The sequence below is a fragment of the Staurois parvus genome, unplaced genomic scaffold (genome assembly GCF_062004578.1).
Source record: "Staurois parvus isolate SC_StPar_1 unplaced genomic scaffold, SC_StPar_1.0 ptg002423l, whole genome shotgun sequence".
Lineage (NCBI taxonomy): Eukaryota > Metazoa > Chordata > Amphibia > Anura > Ranidae > Staurois > Staurois parvus.
Window position 1 is genome coordinate 42,419 of NW_028320219.1, and position 13,190 is coordinate 55,608.

General features: G+C 47.6%; 1 long non-coding RNA gene across 3 annotated transcripts in view; it reads right to left on the reverse strand.

The window, feature by feature from the left end:
• The window catches only part of LOC149430892 (uncharacterized), a 31,551-nt gene extending 18,740 nt beyond the window's left edge, over positions 1-12,811 (reverse strand). The window contains exons 1-5 of one of the 3 annotated variants that reach the window (XR_016309384.1): positions 12,260-12,811; positions 3,688-3,811; positions 2,337-2,478; positions 701-800; positions 160-320 (exon numbers count right to left, since the gene is read on the reverse strand). This is a non-coding gene — a long non-coding RNA (uncharacterized LOC149430892). Of the gene's footprint in view, positions 1-159; positions 321-700; positions 801-2,336; positions 2,479-3,687; positions 3,812-7,660; positions 10,621-12,259 lie in introns of those variants that run through there. The other 2 variants (XR_016309382.1, XR_016309383.1) reach the window with 2 other exon arrangements.
• Positions 12,812-13,190: the final 379 nt, after the last annotated feature.

Below are 13,190 nucleotides of genomic sequence, written 5' to 3' on the forward strand. Positions count from 1 at the left end.
GCAGCACATTGGGGTGTATGGATTATGAATGGCACACCCTTACATTGTACAGCAGACCGCAATGCACTGCACTACAACCAACATATACCATTTTATTGTGGGTATTGAGCCTAAAACACTTTTTCCCCGCTCACACTCCCACTCAGAACAGTACGGCACCTATAGGACTGATGAGGTCACAGCTCCTCATGTTCCTCTGGTTGGGGAATCCCAGCGGGCTGCTGACAGGAGGCCGGAGTGTAGAATTCCATGAGGTATTCACAACGACTTGGCTCCGACGTGGACATGATGACTGTTTCTTTACCACAGAACAATTTCACCTGCAGAAGGGAGAAAAATGACGGCATTTGCATGTCTTAGTCTGATCAAACACCTCATCACGATTGCTACGGTGCAACATACAGGGGGAAACACGCCTCCTCACACGTTCCCAAAGATTCCGAGTACAATCCTTCCACGTGGCTGTATGTGTACAGATGCACTTTTATGGAGACTACAAAACTGCTATGTAGCTGTATTTATAAAGTGACTGCAATGCTGTTACATAGCTGTGCAGAGTAGGCATAAGATATATGGTGTATGTGACCTTCTAGGTGTCTCGTTATCCTGTAATGAAGCCATACCCTGCACTTTGGTCACAGCAGGCAATGCCCCGCAATCCAACATGTTATTCCCATCGGTCATCCCTAGTGACACTCACCAATGTGGACCGGTTGGGACCCTGCCAACAGCCTGTGCCCTGGTCGTACTTCATGGCACTACATCTGTCATTTTCTGGTCCGGCCCAGGTGTTCCAGATGCTGTGAATATGAAGTCATAACAAAAAAAGAAAAATCACATTTACTAGAAGGTGCTCAGGAGCCTATTTGCCCATTTCCTGTGAGTCCGGTTCACACCAATGCACTGAATGAAATGTTATTTTGTGAAATTTTATTAAAGGACAAGTTCACCTTTTGTAACGTTACGTGTTATACCCGTATTCAAGGTGTAACATGTAACAAGTTACTTTTGCAGCAGCAACAAGGCCCCCCCCAATCCTCATTGTGTCAGCATGCTGCTGATCTTCTCCCCACACCCACCATTTTAAATAAACACGGCCTTGCGGCGCTCCGTCCACCCAGCCGTGTCATCCATTCACAGAATTTTGTGAACGGGAAAACTACAAGTACCAACAGCTTTTGCAGCTGACGGCTTATAGTCCTCAACCACGGCTCTAGGTAGTTCACTGCTCCTCCCAGTACGTGGTGATAGCAACACTGACATTCTGCAGGAGCCTAATATTGCACCCAGGTTGCACAAAAAAAATAAATAAAAAAAAAACATTTTTACCTTCAAAAACTTTCCTTTCTTTTCTTTTTTTTTTACAAAGAGCAGCTTATCCTTTGAAGTAAAACAAGTAAACGGTGTGATGCAAAATGTCGATGGTGTGAATGGATCCTACAAAGAGTGGGCTTGTGGATAGGAATTGTGTTCCAACACAATTGTGTTTTTTTTTTTACTTTAGGTACTTTCACATTTGTTTCTTACTCAAAACATGCATACAAATATCAATGCCATTGGACTCCATTGTTTTCACTTTTGTATAGAAGGCTTACTGCTGGCAGGTTTGGGGCATCCTCACAGTAGTAAAAATCATCATTTCTGAGCTTACAGAACCAGAAATAAACAAGTACTAACACGCATAAAATGACAACAAATGAAGAACATTTCCTTAAAGCACAGGAGAAAAGCTGCAGATTTGTGGCAACTACTGCACCGAAACACATTAAAACTCCAGCAGGTAAAAAAAAATAAACACCCCTAATAAGGCACCTTTCAAACCGTTTGGCTCCGATCAGCAGGGTATCTGCTCACAGATCGCAGTGGACTTTCCTCTGTGTGAAAGGAGCCTTAGCATTACTATTTTTGTGACCTGCAGGAGTAATAATGTTTCAGTGTGTGACCGGTCACATCCGTGCCCTTACAGTTTCTGTGGACACAGGCAGACCCGTCAGCTCTATGGGTGGCCAGGTGTAAATGGGCTCTCCTGTACCTCCCATCCAGTCAACAAAAATGAAAAATTACGCATTTCTTTTCTGTTTTTTTGCTTTCTGGACCTGGATGGCGGTAGGTGGATGTAAAGAGACACAAGCCCAATTACATCTGCCTGTCCATAGGGCTCCATGGACCTTCCAACCAGGTCTGCCTGAAAAACTGACAAGTGGACCTGATTGGAATGCTGGTGTGAAAGTAGCCTAACAATTACATCAGCACTTGCCCTATAATAGATCATACTCATCTGCAGCTTAGACCAAATTAGGGCTCATTCACAAAGAGAAAAAAACACAGTTATTTACCTGTTAACTATTTCCAGGAATCTTCCAGGACAGCTTCACATGAGAGATAGGCTCCTCCTACCAGGAAACACCTGATCCACTTTTTCCTAATAAATAGCCTCTCCACCCCTGAGATCCTCAGTGTAATAATATAACCGAAGGTCTAGGATAAAACACAAATATAACAGTAGGAATATCATATATCTAGTCCATTGTATGACAGAACACCAGCTTATAACTAGAAAAGCTACAATTTCTGGGGAAATTGTGTGAAGTGTTCTTGCCTCCACCAGTAGTCTATAACTGGAGTGGGCGGTGTAACTGGGTGGAGTGGGTTCCTATGGCAACTCACTCTACAGCAAGGCCAGAGAAGAGCGGTTAAAAAACTGCTCCAACTTGCTCACTTCACTGGCGGTTGGCCTCTTCAAAAGATTGTAGTTTAAAAATGATAAATCTGAAGAGCTTTATATTGTGAGAATCACAAGACCCAGCCCTACATTTTGTTGCATAGTATGTCTCTGAAATATTAAAAATGAAGGCACAGTCGCAGTTTAGAAATTGCCCTTCAAATTTGAGGTGGCTAGAGTGCAGTTTCAATGAATGTCAATGAGCGGCGTGAGTTGCAAACAAATGGTCATATTGTGAAGACTATCAGGACTATCGCCTAGCCGTGGACATTTTTAGTGGCAGCAGGGATAGCTGAACGTTTTGATATAAGATTTGTGTAGGTGGGCTTGAAAATGAGGGAGTGATGGCAGTTTACAAATCATGTCCTGATTTTTCAGCTCACACTCTAGCTTTTGTCAGCTCCCACTCTAGTTTTCAACATTCCGCCATTCATTCCTATGGGACCAATTTCACCACAAAAACGCTGATATTTCGTGAACCATTCGGCGAAACGTTCCACAAAGTAATAGCACACCAATCGGGAACAATCCGCACGTTTCGGTATATTACTGTCTATGTAGTGTAAAAACTGCGGGAGGAGTTAGGGTGGTAAATTTGGCAATAATAATAGGAATATATATGTGAGATAACAGTAAGTGGTTGCCATGCAAGAACACTTAATGACAGGATTCTCCCAATTAAGCCTTCCTAAATGTAACCCATTGGAATTATGCACCACAATCCTTTTGCAGCGGTTTAACACTGACACTGGTATTTCCCCACCCCCCACCGATAACTGGCCCTACAGCCACTGATTATTTTCAGCCAAGAGTAAAATGGAAGTTGATTCTAATCCAAGAATCTGTCATTCAATAACATTTTGTTGGGGTGGTTACTGCACTTGCTACTGAGTCACAGAACAAACCCAAAACACTTGCAGTCAGGACACCGGTACGCCACGATCCAAACACATCAACAAACTTACCTTGAACACATCCTAGTTGTGGTCCAGCGTGAACAGCACCAGCAAGTCAGACGTTCCCTTGGACAGATTCTTGGGGACGACAATTGCTCCAGAGAACTTTCTCTTTACAGTCATTCAGTTTGCACTTTGACAACAAAAATAAACATATCAGTTATTTGGAAGAGCATCAACCCCAGCACTGCCCACATATTCTACCATGGACAGGAATACAATCAGTTTGATTTGTAATTCTGAACACTTGACTTCTTATGAGCAGCTCTCATATTTCCGTTGTCTTTAGGGTGCATTTATTTTACATTACAATTTAAAGGAGGATTGAAGTCTACACTCAGAAACCTGCAAGTTTAACCACCTATCTACCGGCCACTTATACCCCCTTTGTGCCCCGGCCAATTTTCAGCGCTGTCTCACATTGAATGACAATTGCACAGTCATGCAACATTGTACACATATGACATTTTTATAATATTTTTCACACACAGAGATTTTTTTTTGTGGTATTTAATCGCAGTTGGGTGTTTTATTTTTGGCACTATAAACAAAAGAAGAGCAACATATGCAGCAATGATGGGCACTGATAGGCGGCGCTGATGGGCGACACGGACAACCAGCCCTGACTGCCGAAGCTGAATGGGTGGCATTGATGGACGGTACTGATGGGGGCCCTGCTGGGTGGTACTGAAGGGCACTGATCATCAGTGCCCTGATGATCATTGCCGATCTCCTCTGTGACAGCTGCCAGTTATCGGCAGTACTTTCTGCACGCTGTGACAGTGTGAGGAAAATGCTGCCGATAACAGACAACTGTATTTACACAGTGAACTGTTGTGTCATTGGACGCAGCTGATCATGTGGGAAAAGGCTGCTGTGATTGGCCTTTTACCTCATCATGTGATCAGCTGTCTCCGTAGGACACAGCGATCACGGAGATCGCCGGGTGCGTGCCCCTGATGGTGCGCGGGGGGCACATTCTGGGAGGACGTCATAAGACACCCTCCCAGAATTAGGTAACCGCGCTGTAGCCGTCATTTGGCTATATCACGGTTACCAAGTGGTTAAAGGATAAGCTCACCTTTTGTAAAAAAAAAATAAAAAATTAAAAATGCACGTTTTTTTTTTTTGCAGCCAACAAAAATGTGCATTTACTATTTTTGTACATTACATTCTGTAAAGTATTGCACCTGTGATCAGCAGATTGTGGGTGCAATGCCCGGATCCTGCAGACCCACAATAAGCTGTCTGCCCGTACTCCCATATGTCAGAAAGTTCCTACACTGCAGGAAGAATCAATGAACTACAAGAGTGCTCATCAGTGTCCTCGCAGCTCATTGAGAACTACAACCTGTCAGCCACAATGGCTGACAATACTTGTAGTCCGTTCATTCAAGGAAACTGAATGAATGACGTGGACATGTGGGTGGAGCCCTGAAGGGCCACACTGTTTTTAAATTGTGACAGCGGGTGAGGGAAGAAGCCCACTGTCATGGAGAGGAGCGCTGGTGGCGGGAGGTTGGGGAATAGGAGCATGGTAAGTGTTACACCCCAAATATGGGTGACATGCTCCGAAAGGTGCTTAGATCCTTTCATTTCTACATTGTTTTTGTTCAACCAGAGTGGCTCCAGGCAGAAAAGTACAACCTGAAGATGAACTGCTGAAAAACAATCTGGAATACATAGAACAGAGACATTTTACCTGCCAAAAGATTCTTTATTTCTGTCTGTCCAGTTCTGAGAATTTCAAAGCTCTGTCACACTGCACAGCTCTGTCTAGCAGGGCAGTAGACCTGATTTTAATCTGCTGCAGTAACTTACAGTTCTTGCTCCTCCCTCAGTCTGAATGGATAGTGAAAGAAGCAGTAGACTGATGAGCTCACACCCGTCACTCTGCTCTCTCCTCCTAACCGCATGCCCCTTACACGAGTATTGCAGCAGAACTGATTCACTTCTTGTGCTGCGGCTTCTCTCTGGTCAAATCTGAACTCTGCTGTACAGGGATTTTAAGAGTCAAATATCAAGTCAAAGTGTAGGCACTTGCATCATTCAATGTAATAATTATATATAAGCAGTAGACGAGCACATAAATGCTGCATTCTAGTCCATGGGGCGTCATTTTAAATGACTCATTCAGGGCAGAGAAATATTTTTTAAAAATGTGAGAGCCCATAAAGCTGCCCGTACATTTCACCTCCCACAAACCTATATGGATCAGGCCATATGAGCAGAGATGCAGTATGGATCCTTTTTATGCAGGATCTTTCAGCTAGCAAGATCCTGTAAAAATGTCGGCAGCCGTCAAAGGACAAGTTCACCTTTCGTAACGTTAAACCCAAACTCAGGGTGTAAAATGTAATATGTTGTTATGATCAGACTGGGCCCTGTGGGGGATCTTCTCCCCTCTCGCTGTCAAATTTTTAAAACCGTGGCCGTGTAGGGCTCCGCCCACACAGTCACCTGTGGATGAGAGACTACAAGTCCCAAGAGCCTTAGCGGCTGTCAGCTTTAGTCCTCAATAAACTACTACTGTGCTGTGAAGTGCCGTGGTAGTTCATTCATTTTTCCTGTCAGTATATCTGTTGGCTCGTACATCCCTTTACGTGTAAGAAGATATACTAACAGATCTGCAGGAGACCCGCATGGCGCTGGCACAATGGTCTACGGGCTCCTGCAGACAGAAATAAGAAATGCACATTTATTTTACCTGCAAAAAAAAAAAAAGTGCAATAATTATTGTTTTTTAAAAGGTGAACTCATCCTTTAAAGGATACAGTCACCTTTTGTAACGTTACACCCATATTCAGGGTTACAATCACACCAGCCCCTGCACCCCCCCCCCCCCCCCATCACCGTTGTATCTGCTAATGGGGGATCTTCTCCCCCCTGCTAGCTGTCAAAATGTAAAATAAAAACTGCTATGCGGGGCTCCGGCAGCGTCACTCATTCACAGTATTCTGTGAATGGGAAAACTACAAGTCCCAGCAGCCTTTCCAGTTGTCAGTTTGTGGTTTTCAACCAACTATCACGCCAGTCCACAGCACCATGGTAGTTCATTGAGCCTTCCTGTCAGTAAGTATCTGCTTGCCCATACGGGATGTACAAGCAAGCAGATTCTGGCTGTGGTGGGAGCACAGCCTGCCTGTCCTCCAATGGGCAAGATTTATTTTTAATAGTAATGGCGGCGATCAGCAACTTATAGCATGACTGCGGCGGGCATTCTGACACTGGGGGGAACTGACTTGATGTCACTGACATCCCCAGTGACACCAATACACTGATCAGTGCTAATAAAAAGCGCTGACACTGTACTAATGGCACTGGTCAGGAAGGGGTTAGCATGTGGGGCGATCAAAGGGTTAACTGTGTGCTGTGTAAGCCATGCAAAGCATTGTGCAGTAGCTGACAGGGGAGAGCACTGTATTGTTTACATACAGTTCTCTCCCTCCGTCAGTAATGCTCCTCAATCACCGGGACCCGGTGACTGACAGCTAAGGCTGCGAATAGCTGCACGGGTAGGGGCGTGCACGGCTCAGAAATGCAAAATGACGTATATATACAGGTGATTTTGCGCACCCCTGCCGCCCTGTAGCAGTATATCTTCCATAGGGCGGCAGGAAAGCGGTTCACTGAAAGTACAAATACGAGGTAACCTGATAAGACTTCTTTTCTGATCTTCTGGAGTTTAATGGACACTAGCTAGATCAAAGCTGAGCACATAAATCTTGAAGATCTGAACTTCAGCTTCCCTTCAGTCTTACACAGTTGTACAGACTTCTCTGCTCTACTGACATGGCATGATTTCACTGCACACTGAGCTTCTCACAGTGTGCATCACAAGTCAGAGCCCACCTTATTTCCTTGCTGGAGGACGTCAAGCATCTATTCTTTCCTCCCCGGCCTTCCTGTCCCTGGTCCACCCTTTTCATTCATTGGATTTCACTTTCAATCATGAAGATTCGGCATCACATGTGTGCATTACCTGGAGTGATTTGTGTGCCAACCAAGCCTGCCGAGAGTGCCACTGCTGAGAGACGGACATCCAACCATCAAAGCATTTTGATTTTTGCACAAATCGTCCTAAGAGTCAGCCCACTGCTTGTATCAGAACTGAGGACCTATGAGAGGAGTACTGAGGCAGGGTGCTGTGATCATTTCAGAAGGCCAGCATCCCACTAGCACCTCTCACCAGCCATTGCATAGGGAAGCACAGAGACCCAGTGATGTCTAAACAAGCTATATAGTGAAAACAGAAAGTTTCCTTTTAAAACTCATCAGCATGTTGATGGGGATGGAAAGACTTCAGCTTCAAAGGAAACCCTGAGGAACATATCGAGGTGACCCTTTCTTCTGAGAATTGTAGTACCCGCCATGATACTTTGGATCATCCTTCACAAGTACAGAGATGAGGAATTCTAACAGTTTTCTGACATTCACAGCATGCTTGTTCCAGGCATTGAAGCCAAACTACCAGGCACATAGCATTTTCAGAAGACCAACAATGGCCACAAAAGCAGACCCATACTTCTCATGACAGGTAGACTTTGAAGGAAACGAATGCATGAAACAATATGGAGATCATTATGGAACACTCTGAAAATGCTATTTGCCTGGCTGTCTCTAGAATCCATACTTTGAAACACCAACTTGAAGCCAGCATGCAGGTTAGAAAGCAGGGATGCACCGATACCATTTTCTGATCGGCCAGTACCGATACTTTCGGTCAAGTACTCGCCGATACCGATTGCCGATACTTTGTGGTGCGATGTGCGTCAATACAAAATGTATGAACACAAATTGCACCACAAAGACCAGCATGCAATGTGAACAGGAATGCAATTTCTGTCCAAAACAAATGCGGTTTCCCCACTGGACAGGAGCGGTGAAGGGAGTTTTCCCGCAGCGGAGAGTGGGCATGTGGGGATGTATACCATGGTGGCAGATACTCCATATTCTCAGCGGTAGGAGAGGAGACAAAGACGCCGACATCTGAAATCCCTGCCGATTTCTCTCCTCACCTTGCAGCAATGACAGTTCAGGCTAGAGGACTATTGATGTCACATGGACGGTGCTGACCAATCAGATGCCACAGGGATGTTGGATTCCTATCTCCTGACGCCCGGGACATGTAGTTCCGGGCGCTGGGCAGGTAGTTTCATTCTACCTTTAGGTCTGCTGCGGGCAAGCAGCAGGGCTCACCTGTCAGGTGAGGCAATAGGTGGCAGCGCTGCTGTTGACTGCGTTGCACAGTGCCAGCCTCTCCGCACCCCCGTCGTGTGCTCTCCCCGTTGGGTAGAGGGGAGGGAGAAGAGCGGACGAGTCCCCTCCCCTTCTTGTGCTGACTCGGAAGTGACGTTATGATGTCACTTCCGGGTCCCCGTTGAGAGATTGTAGAGCAATCCCCATAGGAACAGAGGGGAGACATCCAGAGTCTTTTAGACCTTGGATGTCTCGAAGAGAACCTGTCACCAAAAATCATCACATAGGGGAAGTTGTCCCCGTGATTAAAAAAAAACTTTTTTTTTACAATTATAAACAATGAAAGTTACACCCAAGCACATGCCATCCCCCCAAAAAGGCCGGCACCCCCACACATACAAAAACGTACAAAACGTAAAAGCACACGCTGGGACGCCTACGCATCAAACCGTCGATTGCGATACGTTACATATCGCCGCGCACGCCAGAATGAGAGCGATAATTCTAGCACCAGACCTCCTCCGTAATACTAAACTGGTGACCTATAAAGGAGCTTTAAAAGTGTCACCTATAGAAAATACAGGGTACTGAAGCTCCTCGCCATTTCACAAGTGCGCACAAATTTAAGGATGACAAGTTGGATATCTATTTATTCGCTGCAACCTCGGCTTTTAGATTTTACAGAAAATAGGGTCATTTATTGCTTTTTTTGTGCCCTAAAATTAACATACTTGTATTTTTTACTGAAATTTTGCGATAATATGGGACATAAAAAATTGGAACTACCACTATTTTATTCTCTAGGGTCTCTGCTTTCAGGAAATATATATTTGGGTGTTATGCCATCTTCAGGCTTAAAATGATTTTTTAAATGTGTGCAAAAATGGCAAAAACGTCTCTGGCAGCCAAAGGGATAAAGTATAAGCCCTGACCCACCCATTCCTGACGAGCAGCCAATCGGTGCTCAGTACACTGCAAGGTCTCTCTCCTCCTTGCTAGTCCCCGGGTGCAGTGCTGGAGAGAGGGGGGGGGGAGGGGGAGGAGATAAACAGCGCAATGTTAAAAATATGACACGTTTAAGTCGCCATAAAGTCTCTTTTGCTTTTAAAACAAGTAGATTGTCATGAGGGACAAGTAGATTGGGGCCCCGATTTAGTCCCTGGACACGTCGTTTATCAAACATTTCCACCCCCCTGTGCCATCTCGCCCGTACTGTCATCGCTGCAAGGAGAGGAGAGAAAGCCGCTTCACAGGTCTGCAGATTTGAAATCCCCACAACTATCTATTCTCTCCTTGCAGCGATGACAGTCCGGGCAAGGCGGCTTCTGATTGGTCAGCACCGTCCATGTGTCCATAACAGGAAGTGAGAGGAAATCCATGCAAACTGGACCCCCCAGATCACCAGAACTAGTGTCCCCATCGGAAGATTTCCCCTCTATCACTTTTCTGGGGACAACCCAAAATGTGGGATCGTCTTTCCCATTCACTTTGGATGATGATGGTAAACAGGACAAACAGAGAGGGGGGATCTCCCCAACAATGGGGGCACAGACAGCAATAAACACTGACAGGGGCTCCAATCATCTCCACTCCATCCAAATCTAAACATGACTTTCCTTTACTTATTTCATTTCTTTTAATATTTAGATTTGTTTTCAGTATTCCTCAGTGATTGTATGACACGGATCTCTTTATGAAGAGTGGGGGAGGGGCGGGGAAGTGATATTTGGGGGATTATAGCTCTGTATTCATTTCCTTTATGAATGGCTGATATGGGGGGGGGGGGGGGGTCTGGCACAGCTGCTGGGGGGATTATTGGGGGGGTTTCTGCACAATGCTGGGGTACTATAGAATGAATACATGGAGAGAAATGAGATGTATTCTGTGCAGGCATGGGGGGGGGGGGGCAGAAACACTGGAGGGGGGGATGGGGGAAGTTGTAGTAACACTGGGGGGGCAGAAATACTGGGGTGGAGGACAGATACACTGGGGGGATGGGGGCAGTTGTGGTAACACTGGGGGGGGGGGGGGATGGGGGAAGTTGTGGTAACATGGGGGGGCAGAAACACTGGGGTGGAGGACAGATACACTGGGGGGATGGGGGCAGTTGTGGTATCACTGGGGGGGGATGGGGGAAGTTGTGGTAACATGGGGGGGCAGATACACTGGGGGGATGGGGGCAGTTGTAGGAACACTGGGGGGGGGGATGGGGGAAGTTGTGGTAACATGGGGGGGCAGATACACTGGGGGGATGGGGGCAGTTGTGGTAACACTGAAGGGGGAGGGAAGAACACTGGGGGGGGATGGGGGAAGTTGTGGTAACATGGGGGGCAGATACACTGGGGAGAATGGGGGAAGTTGTTGTAACATGGGGGGGGGGCAGAAAAACTGGGGGGGGGGGAATGGGGGGAAGTTGTTGTAACACAGGGGGGGGGGGGGCAGAAACACTGGCGGGATGGGGGAAATTGTTGAAACACGGAGGGAGCAGAAAGACTGGGGGGGGGGGGATGGGGGAAGTTGTTGTAACACGGGGGGGGCAGAAACACTGGGGGGGGGGATGGAAGAAGTTGTTGTAACACGGGGGGGGGGGGGGGGAAGAAACACTGGCAGGATGGGGGAAATTGTTGAAACACGGAGGGAGCAGAAAGACTAGGGGGGGATGGGGGAAGTTGTTGTAACACGGGGGGGGGGGGGCAGAAACACTGGGGGGGGAATGGGGGAAGTTGTTGTAACACGGGGGGGGCAGAAACACTGGGGTGGAGGGAAGAAACACTGGGAGGAAGGGGGATGTGGGTAGTTGTTGTAACGGGGGGGGGGGCGGGAACACTGTCGGGGATGTGGACAGTTGTGGTAACACGGGGGGGGGGGGGAGGATGGGGGCAGTTGTAACACTAGGGGGGGCAGAAACACGGGGGGGATGGGGGCAGTTGTAACACTGGGGAGGAGTGCAAAAACACTGGAGGGGGGGCATTGGGGAAGTTGTGGTAAAACGGGGGGGGGGGCAGAAAGACTCGGGGAGAAGGTGGGGGCGCTTGTAGAAACACTGGGGGGGCAGAAACAGTGTGGGGGGAAATTGTAATACGGGGGGGGCACAGAAAAACTGGGTGGGGGGCCATTGGGGAAGTTGTGGTAAAACAGAGGGGCAGAAAGACTGGGGGAAGGTGGGGGCAGTTGTGGTAACACTGAGGGGGGGCAGAAACACTGGGGGGGGCAGGTTTGGTAAAACTGGGGGGGGGGCAGTTGAGGTTACACTGGGGGGGTCGAAGCTCCAGGTATGTCCCCCCCCCATCATTTATTTGTCTCTCAATAGATAAAATCCCCCCCACATCATCCAGCACTCCCTCAGCCTCTTCCTCCTCCCCACCCCCGGCCTTCTCCTCACCTGGGCTCCCCCGGTCTCCATCTTGCCCACCCCGGACCCCGTTTCTCTCAGCTCCCGTCTGTCTCCTCCATCCCTCCTCGGGCTCCTATTACTCTCTGTGACATCAAAAGATGGCTGCCGAAGGAAAGCCATGTCTATAACGTTTAATGGAGCTGATTGGGAAGGGAGACACCTATGGCGGGGAGCGGTATTACCGCCATGGAACACATACAGGCACAGTGACATCTGGAGGCAGAATTTAGGAAAACCCACTAAAGTCACCACAACACTGATTCATTCTATGGGAAAATCAATAAAATAGCAGATTTAGTTTGGTTTTCAGTAAAAATATGTAGGCCCGAAAAGTGACGCTGTGATTGGCAGAGTGATTAGCTCCACCTCCAGGCTCTGATTGGCAGAGTGATTAGCTCCGCCTCCAGGCTGCCTCTGACCTCACTTCCTTTCTGGTTGTTGAGCGATACAGATCGTCAGAGCGGTTCTCCTGCAACTGACTGCGATCATTAGCATTTCTATTGCTGATATCATTATATTATTCTTTAGTAGTGGGAAATATTTATATTTTTAGCCACTTTGAGGTCATCCAGCACCATCATGATGCCACGACCTTCACGACGCCCATCCCGTGGAAGGTCTTCACATCAGGTGAACGGAGGGTCTCCGATCGCCCATCGGACGAGGTCCAGGGTCCAACGTCATCGGAGACGGGAGGAGGCCTCCACCCACCGCAGCCGTTCACCAAGAGAGCGAGCCCGGGCCCCTGAGCACCCTCCACCACCGGCCATGGAACAGCGCGCCGGGGCCCCTGAGCACCCCCCAGCCATGGAGCAGCGCGCCGAGGAGGAGGTAATTCTCTGTCCCATCTGTTTGGCAGGTTATGAAGATGGAGAGGACACGACCATCCTGGCCTGCGCTCACGAGTTCCACACCAGCT